Source organism: Toxorhynchites rutilus, chromosome 2 (assembly GCF_029784135.1).
Source record: "Toxorhynchites rutilus septentrionalis strain SRP chromosome 2, ASM2978413v1, whole genome shotgun sequence".
Lineage (NCBI taxonomy): Eukaryota > Metazoa > Arthropoda > Insecta > Diptera > Culicidae > Toxorhynchites > Toxorhynchites rutilus.
Window position 1 is genome coordinate 66,485,793 of NC_073745.1, and position 24,418 is coordinate 66,510,210.

The window sequence follows — 24,418 nt, forward strand, 5'->3', positions numbered from 1 at the left end:
TCTATCGCAATTAATAAAATGTTATTTTTCGTTAGATAAATAATTGAATAACTGTAAAATGTTAAGCGTTATGTAAACGCCCGAACTGCCTCGTTTTGATTGGCCCGCTTTACGGTTACCCCAACACAGACTTCAAAACCAAGCAGCCTTGGGGAAATCGGAATTGCAAATACATGAAAGTAGGGAGACTTTTGCTCTCTCCGAAATGTGTTCCCTAACACAGACTTCAAATTCAAGGAGCTTAGGAAAATTGGCATTGCGAATTCATGCATGTCGGGGGTATTTTTATTTCGACTGAAATGTGTTTCCCTAACACAGACACCAAATCCATTGAGCGAGGGAAAATTGGCAGTGTAAATCATGCAAGTCGAGGGCATTTTTGTTCCGACTAAAATATGTTTCCTCAACACAGACTTCAGAACCAAGGTGTCTAGGGAAATAGAGATTGCAAATTTATGCAGGTTGGGAGTATTTTTGTTCCGACTGAAATCTGTTTACCTATGAAGACATCTAAACCAAGGTGTCTGGGGAAATCGACATTGCAAATACATGCAAACTGCGAGTACTTTTGCTCTCTAGCCTTTGTGCAGACTAGAGTACGTTTCCCTTACACAGTCTTCTAATCTTAGGTACCCGGTAAGACACTAGAGACATGGCATTTGTTCAATCTTTATACTCACAACGCAAATATATTGAATTTAATTGAATTCGGAAATTGTTTCATTCAATCAAAAATTTAATATATATGGATTGTAGGACAGTATATCTTGATGTACAGCTTGTGCAAGAGGGTTCAATGGAACCTTCCTTGAATTGTAATTATTCACAGGCAGCACCTTGTTGGTTGATTCATGTGTTCTATATATTAAATTGCTAGAATAAATTACACATTATGGAATATTGACAATTTTAGTTACAAATAATAAATGTATTCTGTAACTTACTTGCTGTTCGATTGATATTCTGGATAGACAGAATCACTTTCGTCGGTCAGTCCATAAGCATACGTATACGTCCGCTTGAAACCAGAACCACGTTCAACACGTCTACGTTTTATATCCTGACGAGAGCTGTGTTCCAGTATGAACGAACTTTTCTTATCCAAAGATATGTTCCAATAAAATTCATTGATTTCAAATCTTCTACTTTTTGAAATGTGTGAAGAGCACTTCAAATCACAGAAACAGTCAACAGCTATTACGCCCCGTGATAGTCTTCTACGCTCTACATACTGTTGATGAGCTTCCTGGCGCTTGGAAGTGGCTTTTTTCGGATCTCAACAGGTGCTTCACGGACCGCCGCTTCTTCAGATTCACTATCACTAGTGCTATCGTACTCACGAATTAGCTCCATATCTTTTCACTCACTTGTATTTAGGTGGAACTTGGAAAACGCGAAAGAAAATTGACTGGTTATGTGCAAAAATAGCTGGAGACAGATTCTCGCATGGATCTACGCCAATCGGTTGTGGAAAAAGCGATTTTAAATTTGCTGTTTCCACAACAAACTGGCGTTGGTAATATTACTCAAATAAAACTGATTTTTTTCAAGAATCAAGCCGACGGCAATGTTTTTTCATCTATTGTACACATTTTGTACAGATCAGATTTTTGTAGTGTACACGTATGCTGATAATACATACAATTTTAAGAAAAGTCTCGTACTGAAGATTCTTCCCTCGGGCGCTTGCGTCACCTTGCAAAATTACGGCAGTATATAGCTATTGATGGAAAATGCTTTGAGTAAAATGGAGTATACAAATACATTGATTCGCAAATATAGCGACAATGCTGCATAGCGTGTAGCGTTAACTGCCTCTCTGAAAACCTTAGAAATCCCATGATTGCGATCGAAAATGTAGGATATACCGTGGATTATTTAATTTTTCACCCGTTCAATGGAATGGCAGCTTATTGTTGCAACACTAGCAATGGCTGCGATTATGCATGTTTTAGGATATATTTTCCAATAAGCTAAAACTGACATAATGTCAGAACGAATATGAAAAGACCCAACGTGTCGAATGATTATTTAAGTCATTATTTAACTTTTGCAATCTGTTGACGGTTAAATGGCACTCGCTGTAATGCGAAACCTAATATTGAACATCTACAGCGGGATGCAATGCAAATCGTTCTAGCCGCAGCAAGCAAACAAACCGTAATGTTTCCTATAATAATTTGTTAAATCTATTGCAAGCGATAAAAACCGACACCCGACGCCTGTCATAGTAAATAAAACATTAATGGTCACACGGCGATTTAGCTAAATCTCCATTAGGTTCGATGAATGTTGTACAACACAACTCGTTTCGGCCGTTTCATCTGACCAATCTCCAACGCAACAAACACACACACACACACACACACACACATGCTGTGTGCATCGGTGGCTAGGTTTGAAGTGTCATTGATTTCCCCGGAGCTCACTTTAACACCGCTGTCAATCCAAACTTATTATGGTCCTCGATGTGCCAGCGGTAGTTTGATTAGTTGCTCTGAAACGACGGCTGAAGCCGTTTTGAAATTCCACCGGTCGTCCCTCCTGTGATGGAAATCTGTATGCAAAACAGATTCAAAGTAGCTCATGTCATCGCTATCCGTCACTCTCGAGGTTTTAAATATTCCGTCCGCGTAATTAAGATTCCTGGAAAGCCATTAGTCCTCCGCGCGCGTTCGATATCTGTGAGCTCTGGTTCGTCTGCTGCTGCCAAACCTGCCGATTTCGTTGTCAATTTCGTAACACCGATAGCGTCTCCGGCGGTGGCGCAGCGCTTCACATGCAAGAGAGAGAGAGAGCGCACATTAAAAAGGCTTCTCGGCTATTATAATCCGCTGAAATGAACACCGCGCTCACGTCGATGGCGCAAAGCCCCCCCATCACTATATATACTTACAAGCAAATGTATACCTACCTACTATCATCAGCTATCGGCAGGTTCACATCGCCAAAACGGCTCAAAATAAAGAAAGGCACATTTTTTCTTTCTTTTCTCTCTCTCGCCCCGACTCCATCCCATCAAAATTCAGCTCCGATTGATGCTTCATCGCTACCAAAGCTCCGTGCTTTGATTTCGAACCATCGAGATACGAATCTCGATATCTGTTCAGTGCTGTGTAGCTTTCGAAAAGCCATTTCCAAAGCCAAGGCCCGAACAAAGACCAAAGAAGCGGAGCGGAGCGATTGCTGGAACAGATCCTCGTCCTCCTCCCCCGTGGCCAAAAATATATCCATTTTTCCAGTAGCCTCTGGTGCAGCAGCAGCAGCAGTCTCACACACACGTTTCGTTTTGCCAAGGTCAGATTACATCGGTGCCATTCAACGGGGCATGGCAAGGGGCAGGGCTCCTAGCCCGTGATGTGAAGATCTGGATGACAATTTGAACACAAATGAGGTAGCGAAGCGAAGGAGCCGCCGCCGCTATCGCCTTCGACTCTTTCTCTGGGTTTGGTGGTTTTGAAACCGCCACCATCGCCATCACCACGTCGCGCGCCTCTTGGCACTGATTCATCGGATTCCAACCACGATTACGCTGAGAGCGCTATTTTCTGCTCCACTCGAGTATCATCATCCCATTCCACCCGGCACAGCACACAGAAAAGCCACAGCCTGAGCCCTCTCCTGCCGCGCGCGATATATTCCGGTGGCATCCCACAACATTTTGACACAAATCCTGACCATCCATAAACTACGATAATCCGAAGATGGTTTTTTGGCAGCAGTCGGATTGCGCTGGCTGTCTTCCCTCCACCCACCCTGCCTTCTTGTTCCACCCCATCTAAGCGGGATCGAAAATATGGGAGCTTCCTGAAACGATCCCTCTTCTTCTTCTTCTTCTTCTTCTTCTTCGCGTTGCTTCCTCCTCCTCCTTGCTTTTGGGGCTCCGGTAGCAGCAGCTATTCCCAGCCGATTGGAATCAGGAGAAAATTTTTACGAGCACGGCTTTTAATGATGCAAATCCATTAGTGCAAATGGCTCATCAATGACCGGAGCGAAGAGAGAGAGAGATACGTTTCGGATGAATCGTTAGCTGATATGGCCAAATAAACTGCCTTTAATTTGGAAGACGTGCGCGGCAACAGGTTTTTCGGCAACATTGTCGCCAAGCAACGGTCGGTCGGTCGGGTTACATAGGTGCTTATCAGTGAGCGGGGAAGGAATTTGGGACGCTGGACGAACACGATGACGCGCGAATACATAAATTAAGGGAAAACAGATTTCGAGAGCAAAATGATACTGCGAAGTTCGTTTCCAACGGGAAGATAAGAGGGTTTGAGATTATTTTAGGACAAACCCTGCCTACATTTTGAATTATGGTCGAAGGAAACAAGCACCATTTATCAAGGCTAAAATAGCTGTTCCAAAGATGTAACTTCAAAACTTCCTGAAGCTTTTATGCTCTTGTATGTTTAAAAAAATCAATATTATAAATTATAAATTAGATAGCTCTATTACATTCATTTCACATATCTACAAAATCCCAAAATCAATTGTTCCTTTCAGCGAAGCTAAAATTCATGAAAAAGAATTGCTCCTATCTCGTGCCTCGTGTCACAGCTTTCTCACCGATTTCCCCAAACGCTGAAATGACGTCCTTCGGGGTAACTTTACAACTTTGGACGAAGGTAAAAGTTACACGTGGATAGGTCAGGAGATTACAGAGAGAAAGTAGTAGTTCGCAGGAAGTACTTTTTTACATGAAATATTTCGTCTCACACTCGATTCACCTCGTCCTTAGGGGCTGTCCACATACCACGTGGACAGAAAAAGCGTGAGTTTAGACACCCCCCCTCCCCCTCCGTGGACAAGCGTGTACATTTTCTATACCCCTCCCTCTGTTGTCCACGTGGACATTTCTTCTCTTCTTAGAAACAAAATTCGAGGAAAAAATTATGTTGCGTCTAAATTCTATTTTAAATTCGTTTTTATTTTCTATTCTCTGTTTTTACTTGATAAAAATGTTAGCTTTATAAGTAATAGCAGTATGTAATCAATTTTTGGTTGATTGCCTAACATTACCCGTGAAGTTATTTGTATCGTTGTTTAGTTAGAAACATCACTAGTGAATCTAATCTCGGACATTTTCTATCATAAATCAACGTAAGCTGGTTGAGTTGTTTCAGTTTTTAAGCTGAAATGTTCTTTAAGCTTCCGACTGAAATGGAGTATGTAGTGTATGATATAATAACATTTGTAAGACAGACCATTTGAACTTTATTGTTTTGTTCAGGCGCTAAAAATTCAAAAAAAAAAAAAACAAAAAATACCGGTGATTCATAAATAATGAACCAGATGGTAAACTATCACACCTTTCCAAAATTTAAACCGATTTTGCATGAATTACAACCAGTTTCTAATCCGTAACTCGTTTTTAGTTCAATGTCCGTTCAAATAATTACACTACTTGTTAGCTACATCTACCCTTCATAAGATTATTCATCACAATTTCTCGAATGGGTTTTGATCTGGGAAGCCCCTAGTCCCTGAAGACCGTCCGTATTTCGTTAACTGGTGCCCGATTACCAAATAATCGCGATGGTTTTGACACAAAAACAGCAATAAGTGATTCCTAAATACTTCGTTCTACTCCTGACTTTTCCATCTGGTTCTATAGTTATGAAACACTGGCGGTTTTGTTTTTTATGTTTCGCGCCAGAATAGAACAATTAAATTCAAATGACCAATCTTATAAACGCTCAAAATAATCAGTGCCTAATTGTTGATGCTGTTCACTTAACTTTTCTAAAAAAAATCTATCCTCGTCTAATCATCAATCTTCACTACAAAAATCTACCAATGATCTTTCTGTAAATTTTGGGATATGTAGGGTAAATTTTGGGATATGTAGGGTTATTCGAAATATTTTGGCCGATTTTTTGGGGAAAAACAAAAGCATAATTTTTAGGATACACACTTATATGATTCTACGCTTCAACTATAGAACCAAAGATATCGGTCCAAATAATAAAATGGTGTACAATGACTATTTTCGTTCATAAAACAAAATTTGCAATCTTTATTGTTTTTGTAATCCTTAAAAAAACAAAGTATCGGTGTTTCTTAACTTTACCTTCACTTTTTAACATTTTATTTACTTTACTTTTTTAAACATTACCACTCCTTTATAAAATTAACGAAGATAGTTAATGTTTCCTACAATTCACACTTCGTTTCAACCGAACTTTTCCTGGTCGCTGAAAAATTCAAAAACTTGAGTGGTTCTAACTTCTTGAAAGGTGCTGTATGTGCACCGTTTTTCTCTTCACAAATCCACAGACCTTTTGTTTTCTCGTCAAAAAACTGTGCAGGATACTTTTTATGCCATCCCATGAGTCGAAATTCTTGCCCTTTCTTCCAACGGCCTCTGAAGATACAATATCTGGTGAGTACGGCTAAAATGGGTACTCCACTGAGTACCACATCCCAGTCAAACTCCAAGAATTTTTTCCGGGCTGTCAAAGAAACATGGGATTTGGCATAATTCTGGTGGAACAGCTTACCTATCAGTTTTGGGGATAGCTGATTATGGTTCGTTCCACTTGCCTCAAAGATACACTCCAAAATACATTCTCAGAATTCACATTTTAACAAAGTAGTTCAACTATATGAAAAATATAGATGTTAAACACTATCAGACAGCTCAATCCTTTTTGTCGATAAAAACGAATGAATTTATTGAAAATGCAGAATGCAGAAATTTCCATATATTGTTGAACACAGATGTGAACGGTTTTTTTTTCAAAATATTCATTCAACGTGTCCACGTGGATATTGTCTATACCCCCTCCCCCCTCACCGTAGACAAGTGTGGACATTTCCGTAACCCCTCCCCTCCCTTAAAGTTGTCCACGTGGTATGTGGACAGCCCCTTAGTCTCTCAAATCCAGCGTTGCCAATGTTCCAGTTTAAACTGGATTCTTCCAGTTTTGTTTTTGCTCGATCCAGTCGAACAGTTAAACCCTAAAATCTTCCAGTTTTTTAGGATATTGTCCAGTTTTATCCAGTTTTTTATATGTGGGCTTCAGTTTTATCAATCTACTAGCTGACCCGGCATACTTCGTCTCGCCCAAAATTTGTTTTTTGTTATTTTGTTATCATTCACACTTTCTTACTATGAGCAAGTTCATGGGTCCAATCGCAGAACTGTTCATTGATTGATCTTCTAATCGACCCCATTACGACCCCTTTTACTATAAAATTCCTAGTATTTTTAACAAAACTCATCATTATAATATAAAATTATTTTCAGACACAATTCTCGTTCAAGATTTTTCAACCACTTGCAAATAACATGTTTCTCCGTTACATGGAATCAATGTTTGATACAGAAAATATGATAGAAGGAACACAGCTCTGAATCGGACAATTCCTTCCTCGAGTTCTGCTCTTATCAACACATTCGGCGATACTTTTTTGTTGGTATGGATAGAAGAAGATAAAGGAGTGCGTTTCATCGTGCGCAGAACATATGGGAATTTAATTTTCCGTATTTTCCATTTTTCCTTCAGAGTTTTCCGAAGATTTTCAATTGTCATGTTTTTGGTTTTTTTTTTTTTTTATCTTCGCTTATTTTTCGTCGGCCTATTTCCGCCACTTTAGTGCCAATCACCGACATCAGGGAGGCGACTCCACCTGTTCCTACCTATCAGACTCAACAACTCATGAGCCGGGCCAACTTCTTTTACTTCCGCTCCGAAGGAAGACGTAACCAGAGATTTTTCGCCTCAGAAAATCCCAACGACGCCAGCTGGGATTGAACCCAGGCCGATCGGATTGTGAGGCTGTTACGCTAACCATACAACCACTGGCGCCGTCGATGTTTTTGGTTGAAATATGTGTAATATTATATAATATTTTTATAAGACCCCTCTCCATTCCAAAGGAGAGAGGAGTGTCATACCATTCTAGAAACATTTCTCATACCCAAAAAACCTCAAATCCCAAATTGTGCTTGATTAGTTCTCGAGTTATGCAGAAGTTTGTGTCTCGTTTGTATGACAGCTCCCCCTTAGAGAAAAAGAGGGAGGAGTATCTAACCACCGTGAAACATTTATTTCACCATAAAACTTCCACATGCCGAATTTTGTTTCATTTGCTTGATTAATTCTCGAGTAAAGCAGAAATTTATGGCATATTAAAGTTTTCGGGTGCAATAAATGTTTCTATGGTGATTAGACCCTCCACCCCCCTCTCTAAGGGGGGATGGGGGGTGCCATACAAATGAAACACAAATATCTGCATTACTCGAGAATTATTCAGGAAAATGAAACAAAATTTGGCATATTGAGGTTTTAGAGTGCAATAAATGTTTTTATGGTGGTTAGACTCTACACCCTCCTCTCTAAGGGGGGAGGGGGTGTCCGTCTGCCATACGAATGAAACACAAATTTCTGCATTACTCGAGAATTATTCAAGCAAATGAAACCAAATTACGCATCTGGATGCAATAAATGTTTCTATGGTGGTTAGATTCTCCACCCTCTTCTCTAAGGGGGGCTGCCATACAAATGAAACATAAATTTCTGCCTTACTCGAGGATTAATCAAGCAAATGAAACAAAATTCGGCATGTGGAAGTTTTATGGTGAAATAAATGTTTCACGGTGGTTAGATACTCCTCCCTCTTTTTCTCTAGGAGGGAGCTGTCATACAAACGAAACACAAACTTCTGCATAACTCGAGAACTAATCAAGCACAATTTGGGATGTGAGAGTTTTTGAATATGAGAAATGTTTCTAGAATGGTGTGACACTCCTCTCTCCTCTGGAATGGAGAGGGGTCCTATAAAAATATTACACATATTTCAACCAAAAATATTCCAACCAAACATGACAATTGAAAATTTTAGGAAAACTCTGATGGAAGAAGGGAAAATTCGGAAAATTAAATTCCCATATGATCTACAATTACATAGTGACAAGTGCTGTTAGTCCATTTGATGTTTGCGCTAGCGAAATTGATCTTTGTTCGGAACTGGAAATAGATTTTAATGTGATGAAATGCACTCCTATATCTTCTTCTATCTATACCAATAAAAAAGTATCGCCGAATGTGTTGATAAGAGCAGAACTCGAGGAAGAAATTATCCTATTTAAGGCTGTTTTTATTCTATTAAATTTTCTGTATAAAACATTTATTCCATGTAACGGAGAAACATGTTATTTGCAAGTGGTTGAAAAATGTTGAACGAGAATTGTTTCTGAAAATAATTTTATATTATAACGATGAGTTTTGTTAGAAATACTAGGTAAAAGGTATAGTAAAAGGTAAATTCAACGGGGACGAATAGAAGATCAATCAATGTATAGTTCTGCGATTAGACCCATGAACTAGCTCATAGTAACAAAACGTGAATGTTTGAAGGTATTGATAACAAAAAACAAATTTTGGGCGGGACGAAGTTTGCCGGGTCAGCTAGTTTTATATAAAATAAATTCACAAAGCTCACATATTATCCCTGCCTTACCTTTCCTACTCCTTGGCCATTTTTTTGCAATTTTCGTTCGATCAATCCATGGTGTAATTAACTTTCTAATTAATCTTTCTTTTGCTACACACTCTCAGTGTTATTTTTCTCCTGCTTGCACTTCCGGGTTCTACCATTTCAACAACGACTGGTGCAATGTTCATAACAAGAAAATTTACCCAAATTGGTTCATAGAGTCCGTATGCTATGCTGGCTTTGAGTTTATATAAACCTCAGATGTTTTAGGTCCGAATCATTCCGAAAATCAGAAAATCATAGGGTCAATGTGCTCCATTGACTATAATTGATATGAATTTGGAACTCAAGTAATTTTGCTTCCGTTTACATCCGTTTACAGCAATCGACCATTCGATGAAATGAAAATCCAATCCATGAAAATTCATAGCGTATTTATACACTTTATAGAACTCCATTCGTGACAGCGGAGAGTTATCTTTAGAAAATCTGAAAACATAACCGGAAGAACTATCAAGCCAATCGGCCCGGGAATATATTCCGTTATCTATATCGAACTTCAATCCCGAAGGGGGAGAGTCATCTTTTGGAAACTTGAGAAGCAGAGAGAGAGCTCCTCTAGAAACAATCGTCCTGGAAAAATATTCCATAATGCAGGAGGAGAGTTATTTTTTGGTTACCTTGAGAAGATAACCGAGAGAAACTCCTCTGAAACCAATATTCCCGGTGATATGTTCCGTTATCAATCGCGTGTACTATGTAGCGAACTTCAATCGCGACGGTGGAGTCATCTTTTTTTACGTAATAGCCATACTGCCGTTCTACGCATAGTTGTCCCATGTTACTTTTTGACAATTTTCACTTTTCTTCATAAAACGATGTTTTTATGCATAATCTTCCGGGAAAACACAAAAAAACCTATTTGTTGTTCCCAGTATTTAAAAAAAACAACCTCAAGTTCAATTGTCCCATGTTGATATTCTAGGCATAACTGTCCCACTATGTATTTTATGTAGATCTATAATAAATGAATCGATTCAAGTACAGGAATGTTATGTGCATTATTCATGTAATAATATAAACTGCTAGGAGTGCTTTTGAAAGAATAGGGTCATCCATAAACCACGTACACTTTCAGGAAAAGAAGAGATTTGGTCAAAGTATACGATTTGTAAAAAAAAAATCCAGAAATGTATGCATCAAGAGAGAAGAAGAGAAGGACTGAATTGACTGAAAATGAACTTGGTTTATGATTTATGGTTTATGAATAGCCCCAATTGGTATAATCCAGTGTTTGCCAAATGATCCACTCATTGAAAAAATCGCTTTCGTTCGTTCAAATATGATCTTTCAGGAAACTTTTCCCCCAGCGGTATTCTTTTGTTGTTATGTGTTGCAAATCACGACACAAAAGAGAACGAGACAACTCTGCATCGGCTCGCACTTTATTGCACACCAGCATGCAAGCAAAGCTATCATATACGCTTTTGGTCAGAAAGCTTATTTTCTTCTTTGCCTCTAACATATGCATATCGACCTCTCCATGCATCATGAAACAGCAGGATCGTACGGACCACGCAAAGCGAAAGATTCATATTCAGCTAATGTAGCAGATCCTGATTTTTAAGTCTCAGAGAGTGCAAACTATATGATTATTTAGCTCGATAGAGGTTAAGGGAGGGTAGTCAGATTATATTTTCCATTTTTAACGCCGCTATCCCTTGAAATATGTATATTCATATAGACCGCATAGTTTTACTAGCAACACCGCTCCAGTGAGAAGCAAAAACTCTCGCGTTTTATCTCTTTTCCCATTCGCTGCTCTCCGCAAATGGTGACTAAATGATGACGTAATTTTTCTTGTATCATTTATTGCTTTGCACTTTTCTGTGCAGTGGGTTTCGCTATAGTAAAATGGGACGATATATGTGGTTCAAACTTGTATGCAGTCTTCGAAAATGGTATGCGATGTTTGATACAGATCGGATATGCAATCAACGGTAACGGTATTGAATTAAAGAGACTTTAAACTCTGAGAGTTCATTCGTCTCTTGCCCTTAAGGGCGGGAAATTTAACTGGAAAGAAAACTAAGAAAACTATTGGAAAATTCGTTATTCTCGCTCGACCCAGTCCTAGTAACCGCTATGGATGTATGTCGTATAGCCGCACCCTACACGGCCCCGGGGTCAAAAACACAACCAAACAATTGGAGCAGGAAAAAAGCCCCTTTTAGTGTGCTTGAGGAGCTCGCTTCTAAAAGGGGCGTAAAAAACCTGCTCATCTTTTGCTGAAAGTAGAAGAGAAGACAAACGAAATTTTATCAGTATAGGTAAATGTAGTAATTAGACATTAGATCTGATCGAATAAACCTGTATCCTTTAGGAAATCGATGGTCCTTTTTTCCTCGACGGCGTCGTCCGATAGTGCTGTCCTTATGGTGTCTGCGACCTGAAACTTTATTCTTGAAGCATTAAATTTAGGGCATGTGATTAATATGTGTTCCACCGTGAGTCTTACATTGCATGACTCACATAGTGTTGGTTCCAATCTACACATGATAAATTTGTGTGTTAAAAATGTATGCCCGATACGTAAACGTGTCAGATATACTTGAGTAGATCGGAGAATACTATCCTTCCAGGGAAGGGTAGTATTCTTGATCCTTCTTAAGAAGAGGTCGCGGGAAAAATACCAACTGTTCTCCCAGCTCAATCTGAGGGATTGACTGACCCATCTGATGGTGTCTTTTGCTGGGTGGGAGGTGGTCCATAGTTCGGAGAGCCTACCCTCCTTGGCGAGACGATCAGCCTGTTCATTACCCTGGATTCCGCAGTGCCCTGGGACCCAGCAGAAAGTGATGTCCTTCCCTGTAATTTTTTCCTCAATGCTTTGTATCCAAGGGTGTTTACTATCGCCACTTTGTAGCGCCCGTAATGCACTATAGGAATCTGAGAAGATCACCACTTTACTGTCGTTATCACAGAGTGATGTCGCGACAAGGAGAGCGGCAATTTCGGCGGAGTATACCGAACATATGGAAGGCAGTTGGAATTTTAGCTCCGTGTTATTGGCAAAAACTCCAAACCCTGTTAGGTTTCCATCAAAAGACCCATCTGTGAAGATTTTGTGGTAGGTGTGATACTCGTTATGAAGGTGGTTATTAAAACAGGCCGTAACAATGCTGCTGGCTTCCCCAGCCCTGACTGAATTTTTGATTGACCAGTCTATCTTTGGCGGATGTGCGTGCCATGGGCGTTGACCGACTCTGCTTAATGGGGCAATAGTCGGGAGGGTGACTTGGCTAATATTTTGCAGCAAAATGTTGGCTCTGGAGTAAATGGATAGAAGATCCGGGTATTTCTCGGACGTCCGGATGGCTTTAGTGGCTAGGATATTTGTGAGGAAGTGTTCGAAAGGAACTACGCCAGCCTCCACAAGCAGAGCGTTTATTGGGCTGGTCTGAAGGGCTCCTGATGCATATCTAATCACACTATGGTAGACAGGCTTTAAGTAATTCAAGTGAGCCCAAGAGGCACGGCTGAAAAGTTCGATGCCGTAACGAATTTTAGAGAAGATAATGCTTTTGCCTATGTTGCAGATGGTTTTACGAGAACTCAAGCGGCATCGGCCACCTAAAGCTTTCACCAGCCGCAGGCGGCACTTCATACTAGCTTTAGCATTTCTGAGGTGTTGTTCGAAGGATAGTTTACTGTCAACTAGCACTCCAAGAATTCGGGCTGAGCTGACTCTCTTAATAGGCCTGCCATTGATTAGACATGTTCTAAACCTTTTCCTATGACCTTTACATTTGCAGCAGTGCATTATATTAGACTTCTCTGCCGAAAACTCAACCCGATGGAATTTGCCCAGTTACTAACAGCCGAGATTCCTTCCTGCAGTCTTCTGCGGGCCATTTCTGGGAAAGGATTTCTTGCCATCAGCAGTAGATCGTCTGCATAGGCCAGTACCTCGGTGTTTTCAGGGATAACCTCTAGAACCGACTGCATAGCAACGAGGAAGAGGGAAACTGATAGAACCGAACCTTGTGGTACTCCGTTTTCTAGGCAACGGTGATCCGAAAGTACTCCTCCGTAGTAAACTTGAAAGCCTCGATTGGTGAGGAAACAGCGAAGAATGTTGAAGAGGGAGCCTTCAAAACCCCATCGGTGGAGTTGATCGATAATGTTATGGCGCCATGTCGTATCGTAGGCTTTGACTAGATCGAGTGAAGCGATTTCGCTGTGGTGGCCCTTTTCGATAGTTTCTTGAAGGAAATGATCGAGTTGACTGAAGTAGGTGCCCGTACCTTAGCTGTTAGCCCAAATATGCAATCAACAGTCTTCGTTCCTCTCTTAGTTTAATCACTAAATATTACACAAGTGATTACTGACATTCATACAAGTATCGGAATGATCCTCTCATATTTGGTTATATGTTCGTGAGAATTTACTTGCATGACACATTGTGTATCATTCGATTTTGATCGAAATCCAAACACTGGTATAATCTAATGGAAGTGTAATGTGTAAATTGAATGTGACGGCAGCATAATAAACATTGAAATATTTTGGCATAGTTTTTTTTAAATTTTTATTTTTAGGAGATCTATCATTTTGAGCTCTATCACATGAAACGCTTTGTAAATGAAGAAGTATATAAGCATTAATTTGTTGGCGTGTCCTCGAAAAAAACCTTCCTGGCTTCTGGAACAACTGAAAGTATTGCTGCCAATAACAATTTCTTCCGTTGCTTTTGAATTCCTCTCGGAGCTTTTTGCCACTTCATGCTGCCATCTAACGAAAAGTGACCAGCTGCAAGCATCTTTTGCTGTTTCTTAGATAGCAAAACACAATAATTCAGTTGTTTGCTGTCTATAACATCAGAATAGCCGATATCATACCGACCTTTAGCAATTCTGACCCGTCTAATATTCTCAATATATGGCCGCGGATTTAATTTATTGTGTGTGTATTGAGTAACGGCAAATTCAGTTTTAAAAAAATTTATGCTCTGCATGTTCATCACATCGACGCGCTTCTTGGCCCCTCCAACAGCCTTTTTGAAATCTTCGAAATCCACTACTCGGTCGTGTCGCATGGCAGTTTCAACAGCAGCATGAAAACTGTCAGCCGCCATGAACGTATGACCGGATTCGAAGTATTTCAATACAATCTCCTTAACGTCAACTTTATCGTCGTTCAATAGGAGAACAAGGTGTAGGAAAAAGTTCCAGTTCTTATTCTGCGCCGAACAATTATCCAGCCAAAACGTAATTCGGTCGAGATGCCCGTATTTTAAAATAACCGCATGGAAGCAGCTGGTGATAGCACTGCTAGCACGGCCGCTGATTTACTCAGGCCAGAGACATGCAACAACCGGAAACGTTCGTGTAAATGCTCCAACTGGTGCAAACGTTTGGTTAAACGCCAGAATCCGCTGTGCAAACACGATAGATTTTAATCCATCCAACCTAGGCAATTGAATGACCTATGATAAAGTACAGAAGGTAAAATATTAGACAAAATTTTGATAATAAGAATAAAAGAAATTATGTACCTTTTGTAGATCCACTGCCATCACCACTTCGTTTGTGGTGACCTCATCTCTGTCCTTTTCTGTACTCAATTCGAGCTTCCTTCACATGCTCTATGTGTTGCTTGTACCCGCTGCAAAGCGTACATTCATCACTGCATTCGGTCTCGCCATTGAGCTTCTTATGCTGCTCGTATGACACACAAGTCTCGCACTCCTCGTGGCCCAATTTAACAAATGAGATGTTCATTTCATTGAGTATACGGGAGTACAGAGAATAACTCACAGGACTGGCATGGGTTTCAAGGTAATGCATGTGCATTGCTTTCTGTGACAAGTCGGATGGCAAGTACAAACGATTTGGGGCGTGTTCCCTACGATAGTGCGAGACACACGGTCCGTAGGTCAAAATGTGTTTTTTGATAGATTTCCGCTTTTCATCTGACCTGATGTACTTGCCACGTTCGGAATGATAAGGTTCGCTATTTTTGTTGATACATCGGTATATGATGTTGCTAAAGAAAAAGGAAAATAAATATTATCTAACTATAGCTTGTGTTTTTAAAATATGTTGAATACATACCCACAATGTTTGCTATAACCAAGTGTGTTCAAAAAGAACATTCGACATACAGGAATCTGGTCATCGGCGGATGAGGGAAGATTGCATTTGTACGATTTCTTCTTGCGTAATTCCATCATAGGAGTACTACAGCGTTTGCGTCGATTAACCGGAATAGCAGGTTGTACAAAAGTTTGTATGAAACTGCTCTGTCCCTCCTCGTCAAGTTTCCAAAACGACTCGTTGATGCTCGTTCGGTCATCTTTCGACAAAAGGGTAATGCACTGTTTTGGACAATCGCATTTTTGTAGTATACGTTTGTGCACCAACCTACGCTTTTTAATAGAATCCTCACGCTTAATTTCTTTTTTCGTTTTTCGTTTTCTACTCAATGTACCAACGTAGCTGTCATCAGAGTTATGCTCAGCGTTCATAACCTCGTACTCAGTCGAATTATCAGAAGACGCTTCTGTATTCTGGTCGGAAATCTGACGCATATGGTCATCCGTTGTAGCGTCCAGCCCAGATGGACGGACATCATCACCTTCCACTTCGCTTTCATCACTCGCGTACGACGTGTTCAGCAGCGCTAATGTACTCATTTCTGATTTTCAAGAACGAACTAATTTTCAAACAAATAAACTTTAACAGAACTTCTATTCGCTACGATGGTTGGTCGATGAAAGAGGTGGAATGCTGGATTGGTACATGCTTTATAATATTTGCTATAATTGTTTATGGTATGCATGAAAATAACATAATCGATTGCGGCTTTTAAGCCAGTACTGATACTAGGGATACTACATTACTATATACTACAAACCGATGCCACTTGCTACGGCACCAATTATGTTCACTTTTTTATGCTATGACACTATCGTTTTACGCATAGTTCTCAAATGTTACTTTTTGACAATTTTCACTTTTGCTTCATAAAAGAATATTTTTATGCATAGGGTAAATGATCTTGGTTTGTCTAGTCGAAAATATGATCATGGTTTGCCCACTTTTTTGAATGCTCTAATTCAGCGCTCCTGTGTCAAATAAGGCCTTCGAATGTTTCGAAACATATAAATGAAATTGCCTTTTACATGATTTATAGTAGTTTGATAGTATATTTTAACGAAATCACATGTTTTAAAGGATTATAAAATACACCTTCTATTTGTGTCAATGCGCCCCTCATTCGAGCTAACTTTTAATCGATCACCAGATGATTATTTGACACATATTCAGACCTTTTCTGGATTACAACACCTATACATATTGTAAGCATCATGCTTGCTCACCATTTGTATCGGATTTACATAGCTAAACCATTAAATTAACGCATTTTGATGAACTCAATTCTGATCATGAGTTGTCCAATTCAATAATGTTGTTTTGTCCACATGATTTCTATGGCAACCACTTGGCGCGCTGTAGTTTGTTTATGTTTGTTTATGGTGGGCTTCGCGCATAGCAGAAGTATGGTTTTTCTGTGTTGTTTGTGTTGAAGTGAACACTTCTAAAATGCCCAAGAAAAGGCAATATTCTGAAGAAAGCCTAAATTATGAATGAATCAATATGATGACAGTAAACTCAAGCAATGATAAATGCAACATCTAATTGTGAATTCGAATGTTTTCATTCAAAAATGGAGATTTCTAAAACCGGACAAACCATGATCATTTTTTTGGGCAAACCATGATCAGAGGTGGTCAAACCATGATCATAATTCTTCTTTAAGTAAAATCGTTAAAAAACATAAAAATTTGAATAATTTCAACGCCTTATGGTAGTATTAGCAACTAGAGGCTTTTCAACAAACCCAAACTCGTATCGATTATATGTGATTTTCATGAAGAAAAATCGATTTGCATTTACTAGTTGCGTAAAAACACCCCAAATTGGACAAACCAAGATCATTTACCCTAATCTTTTGGAAAAACACAAAAAACTTATTATTTGTTCCCAGTATTAAAAAAAACAAAATCAAGTTCAACTGTCCCATGTTGATATTCTACGCCTAACTGTCCCACCATGCATTTTAAGCCCCTAATCCACCTAGATTGCTTCAATTGAGGGAATCTCTTCACATTTCATTAAACAATAGCTTAGTGCTTATAAAAAACCCGGTGTATTGCTAAACTGAAATGCTTGAAGCTTCTGCTAGACAAATGTGTTAGAAAACTTTGATTGCGTTTTTCTCAGTTGCTGATTTTGGAACATGGGACAACTATACGTAGAACGGCAGCTATTACAACCACACCCAAACTAGCATTGGCAGAAAACATTTCATCTTTGGCAGAAATTATGCCATTTCGTGTGCTGGAGATTGCGCAAATAATTAGTTGTTTTAAAAGCTTAAAATTGGTTTGTATGTATGCGAGCAGACATCTCTTTCTGTTTTCTCTTCTCATTTCATTTGGGACTGTGCAAAAAAAAAGTCCATACGACGTCAATGGGGATCGAACCAAGGCCGGCTGGAATGCAAAGCTATTTTACACGTCCACGCTATCCACATGGTTGATGATGCTTCAGCAGTAATACGTGATAATATTGCACCTGATTATAAAAAAAATGTTGGGAAGTGTTTTCTAAAAGTAAAAAAGGAGCTCACGAAGGAGAACAATATCTATCTCGGTCTGGGCCGTGTATATGGTGAAGTATGCGGAAAGCTTATTTGTCTTTTGTTTCGCTCGCTCGTATTAATCTTATATTGCTGTACCATGTATATTATACAAATGCTTACCAGTATTTGTGAGTCATGACATTTTCTGTTCTGTTATGTCTCATTTAATGTCATAAATCGGGATGACAAAACATGAGCTAAAAATCAATTTTGGGTGTAGCTCTTGTAATTTTGATTTTTTTTGATTGTTTAATTATTCTTGTATTCTCAAAAGATTAAAAAACACAAATAAAAAAATTAAATAATGGGTATCAAAAAATGTTTGTTTCATTCGTTCAGAGCTTGAAAATACGTCAAAAATCATACCTCTTCACTAGGATACCTCCTCAAAGGTGGTTCTTTTTGATTTTCCTTACATTAGCAGCCGCCAAATACTGAAAGCTTGGCACAACTTTTACTCTTCCTATCTTTTTCTCAAAAACATGAAATTCATAAAAAAAACAGAAACCAAAATGAAGTTCTATAGTAAATTGTCATAAAACATTGTAAAACATTACATATAAATTTAAAAATGACAGACAGATGAAGATAACAACATAAGGTTTAAATTGTGAAGCTATAGAAGTTAGAAGGCAAAACTGATAAATTGAAAGTGAGTACAATGTAGAGAGTATAAAACTGAACAGACGAGAATTTATAGAGAAGATTGAAGGGAAACATGCATAACTGAAGTCCAGGGCGGATTCAATTATATAGTTTGCAATTTTGTTTCACTGCATATAACCGAATTCTGTATATATTCGAACCAAAAAAAATTTTTTTGGGGTTATATTCATATATTTTCTGTTTTTATTTTCTATTTCTACGCATGTAGTCGAATCTCAACAAACAATGACAAAGTCATTGAACTTTTTTTGTTTCGGGCTATGTTTGTGTTAAACTGGCTCTAATTAGAAAATTACACTTCTTGGAATGATTCTGTTGCTTTCTTTTGAAAGCAACTAGATTGAAAATTTGGTACTATATGCGTTGCAAAACATTTTGATTAGTGGAAGTGGAACTTGATCGTTTCTATTAACAAAATTAATGCTCTCTAACCGCTCTACAATTCTGTCTTCGAGACCCAATTCCTATCTTTTTCAATTTCGCTGCAATATCATTTCAAGCAATTCCTTCAATAAAAATCATCAAAAGTCACGATTTTTACTCCACTATACTAGAAATATTCAATTAACTTTCACTTTAACGTTAAAATGTCCAATTGCTTAAATTAGGTCGTATTTAACATATATAAATAAAATATTTTTTCAATCCGTTTTCCAATGATATTACCTGTATTAAAATTTTATCAAGATTTCATACAAATTTACCAGCATATCGAAACGTTTTAGTTACTGGAAGAGCTGAACAACAGATCGTACGAATAATTTATTTATTAAAATATTGAACTGTGCAAAAATAAAATTACGTTTACTGCTTTGAACTGCTGCTAAGAAAGGGCTGCTCTAAAAAGTTCATTCCGAACAACGATCCGAAATGAAGAAAAAAATCACAATCGAAGCCCGGAATTTAAGAAAAATCATTTAAAAAATTAAAATTAGATTTTCTTAGAATGGCTTCAAATTCGGCTTCCGAAACGGGGGAATTTTTTTTCATGTAAGTCAACGTAATCTAATGCATGTTGTTTCACGAATATTCTTCATTTGAACTAGTTTTAATAGAAAAAGTCGTTTTTCCGACGTGGAATTTGAATCCAGTCAGGAAGATATGAATAAAAAGTGGATAATGGATAGACAATACTTTCGAACATAACAAATTTGAGTAAAACAACAATTATTTTTTCTTTTTTCTAGGTGCTGCACTTCTTGTATTCTTCTTCTCAGGCAGAGGTGAGTTTCCATAGCATTCGTAAGAATATAGAATAGATTTTTTTTTTGTTTCAAGTCTGTAAATGTGGAATATGATTTTATACGAAACTAACTGACCCAGCAAACTTCGTCCCGCCCAAAATTTATTTTTCGTTATTACATTCACTTTTTTTTATTAAGCGCATGTTCATGGGTCCAATCACAGAACTTTTGATTGATTGATCTCCTAATCGACCCTTTAAAATTACCATTTAATTTAAAATTCCTATTACATCCACCAAAACTCGTCTTTATAATATCAGATTATTTTCAGACACAATTCTCATTCAAGACTTTTCAACCACTTGCAAATAACATGTTTCTCCGTTACATGGAATAAATGTTTGCTACAGACAATATGATAGAATAAAGACAGCTCTTATTCAGACAATTCCTTCCTCGAGTTTTTCTCTTATCAACATATTCGGTGATCCATTTTTATTTATATAGATAGAAGACGATACAGGAGTGCGTTTTATCACATAAAAATCCATCTCCACTTTCGAACAAAGATCACTTCCGTTAGCGCAAACATCAAATGGACTAACAATGCTTGTCACTATGTAATTGTAGAACATATGGGAATTTAATTTTCGAAATCTTCCCATTTTGCTTCAGAGTTTGCTGAAAATTTTCAATTGTCATGTTTTGCTGGAATATGTTTGATTGAAATATGTGTAATATTTTTATGGGGCCCCCTCTCCATTCCACAAGAGGGAGGGGTGTTATACCACTATAGAAACATTTCTCGTACCCAAATGTATGTGAGCCTAATTTGGCTCCATCTGCTTGATTAGTTCTCGTTTCTGCATAATCATCATAGTCTGTTTTTTATTTGTATGGCAGCCCCTTCCCCTTAGAGAGGGGGTAGGTGTGTCGAACTACCATTTATTGCTATCTAAAACCTCCATATGCCAAATTTAGTTCAATTTGTTGGATTAGTTCTCGAGTTATGCAGCCCCCGCTCCTCCTTTACAGAGGGAGAGGAGTGTCGAACCACTATAGAAACATTTCGTGCCCTCTTAAAACTCTTCATGCCGTTTGCTTGCTTGATTCTCGAGTAATGAAGCCCCCCTTCACATGCCAAATCTGGCTTCGTTTGCTTGATTAGTTCTTGAGTTATGCAGAAATTTATGCTTCATTTGTATGACAGCACCACATCCCCGCCCATGAGAATGAACCGATTCTGTCTGTGGACACACAGGTTATTTAACCCTGAGATTGGAGATACTAAAAACCAATCAATTCTGTAACAATATTTTCATGAGTTTTTATCAATTTTCAAAAGTATCAAGAACAAAATACTTTTGTACACGCTTGCAATGTGAACAGCAAAGATTGTGTTTCCCCAACACATATTACTAAAGCGGACACCGTTATCGTTATCGTTAATTCAAGAATTCAAGAGCTATCAAAAACTTGTACCAAAGGGTGCTTAATTCTTAAATTTCTCTAATGCTCGTTCGCGACGGCATTAATTCCATAGTCCTACGTTAACAATGCGGTAGTGTCTTGGATACCATCCTTCTGGGTTTTCGACTAGAACGATTAGCGTTCTATTTCCGCTCGTTCCTTCCGCTCTTCTACATAGCATGTGTCTAATTTTAATTTATTTTTTTTTTTAATTTCATAGGGTTTGTAAAAAAATTAATAACATACTAAATAAGAAGCAAAAAGATTACATTCACGGGTTCTCTAAAAATGAGTTGGCTTTCGGATAAGAAGTTTAAAGGAGTAGAAGACCTTACCTAGAAAAAGTAGAATTTCACTTGAAAGTTTGAAGACTTATTTTCTGATTTTTACTAAAGATGATTTTAGTGATTCATATTTGAAATCAACCTCATGTTGCTCGAAATTATGATGAAGGCGGAGTATATTCATCATAATTTGTTCGATAGTCGGCTGCCCATTAAGTTTATTCGTGATCGAACAATTTTCGCAAAATAATTTGAGGATTACACTGATCAATTAATCCAACTATATATTTCTCCCAACCCAGAGCGAAGCATGCAGTGAAATCATAGCGAAGCAAACAATTGCAATTACCACGAACTACGTCTTTACGGGGGTTATAAAATTCCAATTTATTTCGCTGCAATTAATCTATAAAAGAAACCTTCATTACAACTCCGCTGGAAAGGCGTCGAATTTAAATACTGCAAATTCACACAGCCGGTCGGGGTCTTAATGCACTTGCACCACTCACCGGGGTGTACATTATCTAACTCTTCGCTGCTTCGCAATAGCCGGGCACACTAATGAAGCCTCGGCGTAATCTTCGGCCATTCGAGATGATGCTGTCGAGCAAAATAAAACCTCTTGACTAAACACAGCGGCAAAAAAACGCAGCACACCTTCACCCGACAACAACAATAACAACAACACGTAACGAGACTGGACGAAGGCAGAGAAGCGAGCGAAAAAAAAACCCTTTTGCGATGGTCGGTGAGATGAAAATTGATGTGCAAAAACGGGTGAAGAAACAAAGAAAACGAGCGCAAAAAAAACAACTGCGTACAACCATCATCATTATCATCGCTACCACCTCCCGAAACCCTCCGGACAAAGGTTCACAATCGGGACAACGGCTTCCAACGGGACGACGAATTCAGTCGGCCACCACAGCCAAGAACTGTGACAAACGATATTTGGGTCTGGAACTAATTTTATTGCGGCACCCAACAGGCCAGAAGAAATCCAATAATTCACCATCTCATCGTATCCCGCTGGGGGCAAAAATGCAGGAGGCAGAGAAGAAAAGGGGAGGACGTGTGTCGTCCTCCCGGGGGCGGTGTGTGAGCTTTTGTGTATGTTTGAAATAAGCCTGAATAACTCCGATGGCAGTATCAGCACCGAATACACCCTATTTCCCCCCATCCGCGTTGTTCCATCCAACCGCGCACTCTACCAGCGAGATTAGAAACGAGGTAAATATTCGCGACGACCACTGAATCGAGCTGTTGTGCACGGTGTATGCTAAGGTCTCGTATTAAAGAAGTGCTGCTGCTGCTGCTACTTTTCTATTACTATTACCGACTTCTGTCTAGATCTGTCCAGGCAACGGAGAGACGAGGAGGGTCGAGTTCAACGCTGCATTTTACATAAGCATTGCTCGAGGAGGTGAGGGTTTTGTCCTGAGGCGTCGTCACGACTGGGCACTGGGCTCGAACTGGTTAGACCCCGAACGCGCTTCGGGCTAATATCAGCGCTGAAACACAACGGTGTGATGGGTTGCATTCATGCCCAGAGCTGTGCAACATTTCGAACGTTTGCCACACGATTTTGCCTTTTACGGAGCCATGCTCCGCGGACCGCGGACACTCGCGAATGCACAGAATTTGTCGTGCATGGAATCTACTGAATACTGTCTGAACACCTCTTATCGAAGATTTACGAAATCGTACAGTTGCCCCTTGTCTGGTTTATTCTGCTTCAGTTGATGCCGATATGATATGGCGGATCAAATATTATTTTCATCGAAATTATCACGGCTTAATTTCAACACTACTGTGTCATGTCATGCCTTCGTTCTGGAGCTGGAACAGCCAATGTAATGCAACTAGCGTTTTAAAGCAGTTGTTATCCCTTCATAGATTAATAGTGAGAGAATAAATCTATCTATATATTAGGCTGTCAAAAAAGTCCTGCGGTATTTTTTTTTTAATTTTCATTTGTTCATAAAATTAGTTACAATCATCTGTTTTAAGTCAAATATGCGCCGTTTGGTTCGATGACTTGTTCCCAACGAGATGCCAACTTCATAATACCCCTGTTATAGAAGCTCGCTTCCTTATTGGCAAAAAACTCGGATAGCCAATTTTCACAGGCCTCTTTTGTGGCTAACTTCTGACTACCTAGCTCGTTCGCCATGGACAAAAACAGGTGGTAGTCACTTGGTGCATGGTCCGGACTATACGGCGGATGCAAAAGAACCTCCCATCCGAGCTCCCGGAGCTTCTGGCGCGTCACCAAAGAAGTGTGTGGCCTGGCGTTGTCCTGATGGAAGACAATGCGGCCTCTGTTTATCAAAGATGGCCTCTTCTTCATGAGTGCTACCTTCAAGCGGTCCAGTTGTTGGCAGTACGGGTCCGAATTGAGCGTTTGGCCATAGGGAAGCAGCTCATAATAGATTATTCATTGACAATCCCACCAAACACACAGCAGAACCTTCCTGGCCGTTAATGAGGGCTTAGCCACCGTCTGAGCCGCTTCAGCGGGCTTCGACCACGACCGTTACGTCGACCTTCTTTGTGAATCCAAGCTTCTTCAAATGGTTAATAACGGTTTGATGACTTATCCCCAGCTCTTGGCCGATGCTACGGTTGCTACTATGCCGGTCTTTCTCGGCTAATTCAGCGATT

General features: G+C 39.2%; 1 protein-coding gene across 2 annotated transcripts in view; it reads left to right on the plus strand.

Annotated features, from left to right (window-relative positions):
- LOC129770042 (uncharacterized) overlaps nucleotides 1–24,418 on the plus strand; it is a 419,235-nt gene that overhangs the window by 37,928 nt on the left and 356,889 nt on the right. For both annotated transcript variants that reach the window (XM_055772630.1, XM_055772632.1), the window contains exon 2: nucleotides 20,004–20,039. The gene's annotated coding sequence lies outside the window, so the exon portion shown is untranslated. The remainder of the gene's footprint in view (nucleotides 1–20,003; nucleotides 20,040–24,418) is intronic.